We start from the raw sequence: 6,832 nt of genomic DNA on the forward strand, positions 1-6,832 counted from the left end.
AAGCATCGTTAATGGGAATGGGTTCAGGGCAACATCTCACACTTGAGACCGAGGCTGGTCTGGCAGCACCTTGTTAGCTCATTAGCTTCATTACCTGTGGGTAACGGTCAAGTCAAAATAATTTGTTGGTTTGTGGGTCGGGTGCTTTGGGGCTCATTTTGTGCCCTGCAGAGAGAGCATCAGCAGTCCATCATTTCACTCATTGCTCAGTATGGGAATGGGTTCAGGGCAACATCTCACACTTGAGACCGAGGCTGGTCTGGCAGCACCTTGTTAGCTCATTAGCTTCATTACCTGTGGGTAACGGTCAAGTCAAAATAATTTGTTGGTTTGTGGGTCGGGTGCTTTGGGGCTCATTTTGTGCCCTGCAGAGAGAGCATCAGCAGTCCATCATTTCACTCATTGCTCAGTTTTAAAAACAAAACCTACTACTGCCAACACACAGGTTCACTCTGGGAGACCTACCTTGTTCAAAGCCTGCTGCATGATCTCGTGCTAGCGTGGCCTGGTCTCTTCCTTGCTACAGAGCCATATGAAAGTGGATCATTGTCCTTAAGGATGTTTTTTAAAATTTATTGTGACTTTAGGTTTTTCTGAGTTAATACTTGGACTGTGAGGTTTTTGTTACTCTTCCAGGATTGAGAGGCCAACGATTTTGGAGAAAGGGAAAGATATCAGTTGTCAGGATGGACTTAAGTTCAGGATACTGGTTATGAGCTTAGTGGGTTTGCAACAATGGATACTGTAGGGCAGGATACACCTGTCACTAAACCAGCCCAAATACACAGAGTCAGTTTTGTTATGCCGTTCTCCTTGAATTCTTAATGAAGCAAATATACCTTCCTGTGGGATTAATTCACAACTTCAAGTCCATAGAGCCTCCAGCTCCTAGTAACTGTCTTGACTTCACACAGGTGTAACTGTGAGCAGAATCTGGCCCCAGCCTCTGAATTTCTTATGAAAATAAGGGGTTTAATTACCAAGATGGGAAACTAAAAATCTCCTAATGACAACAGCTTTTTGCTTCCAATTGCAAATGTACCAGGCAACCCTGAGTACGTTTTAGCTGCCTGAATTCATTGACCCAAGAGACAGATTCCAGGTGTTTTCACCTCACAATAGCCAGTGCTTCCTGACTGGGGAGACCTGTGTCATCTGACAGACAGTTTCCATGTTATCAGTTAATGGGTGTTCTGACAGACCAAGAGGCAGAAGGAGGTCTGCTTGTCCTGGAGAGGAGTACTTTGCTGGCAGCAGACCCATTCCTCTAGCCCACAGCTTGTGTTGATTAGAAATTGACTTCCTCCAGCACTGGGGCCCCCAACATAAGGATGTGGACTTGCTGGTCCAGGTTCAGAGGAGGACCATGAAGATGGCCAGGGGTCTGAAGTACCTCGCCTATGAAGACAGGCTGAGATAGTTGGGGCTATTCAGCCTAGGGAACAGAAGGCTCCAGAGAGATGTTATAGCAGCATTCCAGTACCTAAAAGGGGTCGCAGGAGAGCTGAAGAAGGACTTTCTACAAGGGCATCTAGTGCTAGGACAAGGGGCAATGGCTTTAAACTGAAAGAGGGTGTGTTTAGATTAGGGTGTGTGAGAAGATGTTATAATTCCAGTACCTAAAAGGGGTCGCAGGAGAGCTGAAGAAGGACTTTCTACAAGGGCATCTAGTGCTAGGACAAGGGGCAATGGCTTTAAACTGAAAGAGGGTGTGTTTAGATTAGGGTGTGTGAGAGTGGTGAGGCACTGGCACAGATTCCAGTACCTAAAAGGGGTCGCAGGAGAGCTGAAGAAGGACTTTCTACAAGGGCATCTAGTGCTAGGACAAGGGGCAATGGCTTTAAACTGAAAGAGGGTGTGTTTAGATTAGGGTGTGTGAGAGTGGTGAGGCACTGGCACAGGTTGCCCAGAGAATCATAAAATCATAGAATTTAAGGGTTGGAATGGACCTTAGAGAACATCTAGTCCCAACCTCCCTGCCATGGGCAGGGACACCTCCTCACTAGATCAGTTGCACAAGGCCTCATCCAGCCTGGCCTTGAACACTGCCAGGGTTGGGGCAGCCACCACATCCCTGGGCAACCTGTGCCAGTGTCTCACCACCCTTATAGTGAAAGACTTTTTTCTAATATCTAACCTAAACTTCCCCTCCTTCAGTTTGAATCCATTATCTCTTGTCCTGTTATTGCAGCTCCATACAAAGAGTCCCTCTCTGGCTCCCCTGTAGCCCCTTCAGATACTGAAAAGTTGCTATGAGGTCTCCACGCAGCCTTCTCTTCTCCAGGCTGAACAGCCCAAACTTCCTCAGCCTGTCTTGATAGGGGAGGTGTTCCAGTCCTCTTACCAACTTCATGGCTCTCCTCTGGACTTGCTCCAACAGTTCCATGTCCTTCTTGTGTTGAGGGCACCAGAACTGCATGTAGTATTTCAGGTGGGGTCTCACAAGAGCAGAGCAGAGGGGAAGTATCACCTCTTTTGACCTGCTGGCCACACTCCATTTGACGCAGCCCAGGATTCGATTGGCTGCTAGAAGCTGTGGATGTCCCATCCCTGGAAGTGTTCAAGGCCAGGTTGGATGGGGCTTTGAGCAACCTGGTCTCATGAAAGCTGTCCCTGCCGATGGCAGGGGGGCTGGAACACGTGATCTTTAAGGTCCATTGCAACCCAAACCATTCTATGATTCTATATTTCTATGAAATCTGTGTGTCTGTCATGTCCCCTGTGGACTCACAGTGCTTCCTTCAAGCACCCAAAGAGTGGTCCAGGTGGCCTTCCTGACACCTGCACTTAGTTACAGAGTCTGACTCTGAGAGGGTGCTGGCAGGGGTGTATGAGGACAAGAGGGGGCAAGGGCTGGGCATATCTCAGGAGACAGGATTTGGAGCCTCTGCTCCCAGCTAAATAAAAAGCATCATGTTGCAGAGGCAGCTGGAGGAGGTGCTCCATCATTCTCTGAGGTAGGTTGCTTTTTTCTGCTGTCAAGACAACTCCCATTTCTGGCAACTGCAGTCAAGTCAAGTATTAGACCCAGTTCTGCAACCAACTGCTTGTCAATCCCACATGCCCCAAGAGGAGCTGCGGTATCTGTCCTCCACAGCTGTAGAAATGCAATTGTGTTGTGGAGAGGCAATCTTTAGTCACTTGGAAATTCACCATTTCATTTCTTTTTAAAAGCATTTTCAGGATATTTTTTCCCCTGGGTGTTGAGAGCTTTCTTTAAAATAAAATAAAGTATGTTCATCTCCAAGGAGATGTGGGAAGCAGTTTTGGGGAAAACTAATGCTTAACAGAAGTCTCAGCTAACAACATGAACACACAACAGAAGCATGTGCCATCTCAACCATGCACAGGGTGCCCGAGACTCCAGAACAGCTCTCATGTCCTTTCAGGCCATTTCACTGTTTCATCTCCTTTTTATGGCCATGTCACAGCTTCAGAAAGCAGACTTCACCCTCTTTTAAACTTGACCTGCACAGCCTGATTGCATGAGGACATAGTCCAGTGTCTGCAACATCACAGCCCCTTCCATGATGAATTGGATTTGTCAGTCTCTGGGTTGTGGTCTTATAATGTGCTATATTATTAAGTTTCTTTGCCTTAAGTTGCCAGCTAATGGAATAACCTCTTTGTCTTTATTAGAAAGAGTCCACAGCTCTATTAAGTTACATAATTTACAACCAATAGCGTAATCAATAAAACATTAACAAACATGTAACCTTAGACAAACCTCACATATTGATTTCTTAAAACATTCTCACAAAGCCTACCTTTGGCAGAAAAAAACATCCAGTCCCAGTGGCAACCCCAAAAAACACTTAAATGCATTAAGGTGTGGGCACTGGGGACAAATTGAACTAGAAACAAAACTGGCTGTCCGCTGGTCTCTGTGAATCCACCTCAGAATGGTTATTTTCTGCAATTTGGAAGGAAGATCCAATTTTGTCTTTTGTGCCTCATCTTTGCAAGGAAAGTACTATGTGTTGCAAAATACAGTAGTTACCACACAGTTAAAAACGAACATAAATAATCTCCTAGTGTAGAAAAAAATGGATACTGCGAAACCTGAGTTACTTGACGGTGATTGACCCTGGGGATTCTCAGATGGACTGTAACTGTCTGTGGCAGTATCAAACTTGACCTAGCCCTGCATCTGTATTAGGTAGGAAGTTGCATTTAACATCACGTAAGCAACTTATTTTTCTAACACACCTCATGTAAATATCTTTTCTAACCATAAAAAAAAGCATCTGATGCCTCTTGAGTGTGGTTTAGTGGATGATACTGATATACCTGCAGTTATTCTTTTGATGCAATCAGGAGAGATAATATTTTATTATCCCTATCACTGTATTTCCAAGACTACAGGAAAAAGTCTCATACCATGAGTCACTGTCTGTCAGGGAATCTATGTGCATTATTGCACAAAAGAATTGCACCAATGATAATTTCACAGGTAATTTAGAACTAGGCTGGAGAAAGCAGCAGAAAAAGCATCAGAGGAATGCACCAGCAAGGAAGAAGAGCAGATGTCCATCTTCAATTTCAGTGATTTGGTGAAGGCATACATACAATTTCTGGAACAATTAAGTACTTTATCTCTTTGTAACCTATATCCTTGAACAGTACACTTATGTAAGGAAATTTTGTGGACTTTGTTTTCTTTTAAAAACAGAATCATCTATTCATTTTGCAAGACTTTGAAAGGCTTCCTTGTCAAAAGGGGTGTAGGCGAGGTGGAAGAATAAAGCTTCCCAGCAAATGTTGGGGACTAGTGTGCAGAGTTCCCACGTCCCCTTTGGAGACTTTATCATTTAACAGCCACAACTCCCCTTTATTAGATCACTAAAACAAGTGCCTGGAGGGAGTCAGAAATGAATTGAATTTTGTAGATTTAAATGATTGTGTGGGACCTTTTTGGTTTAATATATACCCTGGAGAGGTTTGCTACTAAAACTTGGGAACTTTATAATAAGAATAATTCCTTAGCTAGAGATCTTTATCTTGTTATATTAATGATTCACTGGGGGTTTTTACTGGAAAATGAAGGGAAATTTTAAAAAAGGCTATTAGATCAAATGTTCTTATGGAGACATGCACAGAGATGGTCAACAAAGATTTATAGGCTGGTGAGATAAGGAGTTTACTGCCTTTGTGCTGCATGCTGCTTCAGAAGAAAGCCTTGTCTGCACTGCTGCTTGGTGTGGTCTCCAGCTCACAATCAGCATGCAACAGGGTAAGGCTTTGCAGACTGCCTCCTGCTTGTGCATTGCAAAATACACATCCAGCAAGGGAATTCACATAGTAGTGCTTTTAACTACCTTAGCTTCAATGGAACTGGCCAGACTCTGCATCCAGACCTATTTTTACATCTCTGCCTTTATCCCAGAGATTTCACAGCACTATTCCTCAGCTCCAGTGCTGCCACATCAGTCCCAGCACAGATTATTTATAGTGTCCACAGTTCCTGCTGGATTTAGTGGACATTCAAGGCCTCTAAATAGCAACGGTGTAATCTCCAAGGATGTGCCATTTGGAGAATGCAGACTCTGCTCGTACTTTGCCCATGCAAAATATTTACCATGTTTCTGCCATTTGTATTTGCCACTTTAAAGGGCTTGAAAGCCCATTTCCTGTATCACATGGTTTTACCTGTGATCACCAGTTTTAATGATAATATCAGGGAATTGAAGGATCAACTACAATCCCCACGGCTGAAGCTAAGCATCCAAAAATAACAACGCAATTAGGAACATGCAGAGTAGTATTTTAGGCCTGAGGAGTGTGATTTTTTTCATCCATCTAGGATGAATTCCCATGGACAGCCAATAGAAATGAAAATTGAACAACACTGTAGCCTTTGCAAATCCAAGCAAAGATGGAAAGAAATGGGGATTGCAGTAATATTCACTTGCACTCTGCTGTAAAGTCTCCATGAGGATCTGAGAAGAAATTGCTGGTAATGGATATATTTATGGTCATAGCCAGTGGAGCTTAAATGTGACAGTGGGGAAAGAGAAAGCATGCTGGCTTTTGCTTGATCAGGGCTGCATATCAGAGAGACTGATAGCCACCAGAGATGGCCAAGAAACCCTGTTGGGCCCACTCACTAATAGCATCTGCTCCTACATCTGTGAAAGTGTGGGTGTTGTCCCAAATGCCATACACCACGCATCCTTCGGTCCATTCTTTGCTGTTGCTAACTCATTTCCATGTCCATGATGGGTGAAGGTAATTCCCTTGGCCATTTTCTCACTCCTGTGCACAAACCATAGAATCATCAAGGTTGGAAGAGACCTTTAAGATCATTAAGTCCAACCATTCACCTACCACTACCACTGTAACTCCTAAACCACTAAACTATATCACCCAGCACCAGATCCAGATGCTTCTTAAACACCTCCATGGATTGTGACTCCACCACCTCCCTGGACAACTGATTCCAGTGCCTGAATGTTCCAAGACAGCTGTAAAGCTGGATGTAAGAACCCCTGGGAGACTTGTGAAGAAGAGCCCAAGGCTAAACTCCACTGCAACAGATACAAGGAGGAGAAAATCTATACTGCTGCTTTGTAGCTCAGTGAGAGCTGAGGAAATCCCATACCTCTTGGGATCAAGTCTCCTGAGAATGATTTTGGAATAATCCTGGACAAAGAGCTTTCCATGCTTAACATTTTTATGAAGACAGAATAAGAGCATTGTGAAGAGCGTAACATGCACTTAGTATAGACTGAAAAAAAAAATGTCATAGGAAATGAATTTAAATTCCTCTAAATGCAATTAGAGGTGACAAGATTTCTCATGGTGAGAGACTGCGTTGAAGCAAAAGCTAAAA

Source organism: Acanthisitta chloris, unplaced genomic scaffold (genome assembly GCF_000695815.1).
Source record: "Acanthisitta chloris isolate BGI_N310 unplaced genomic scaffold, ASM69581v1 scaffold8154, whole genome shotgun sequence".
Lineage (NCBI taxonomy): Eukaryota > Metazoa > Chordata > Aves > Passeriformes > Acanthisittidae > Acanthisitta > Acanthisitta chloris.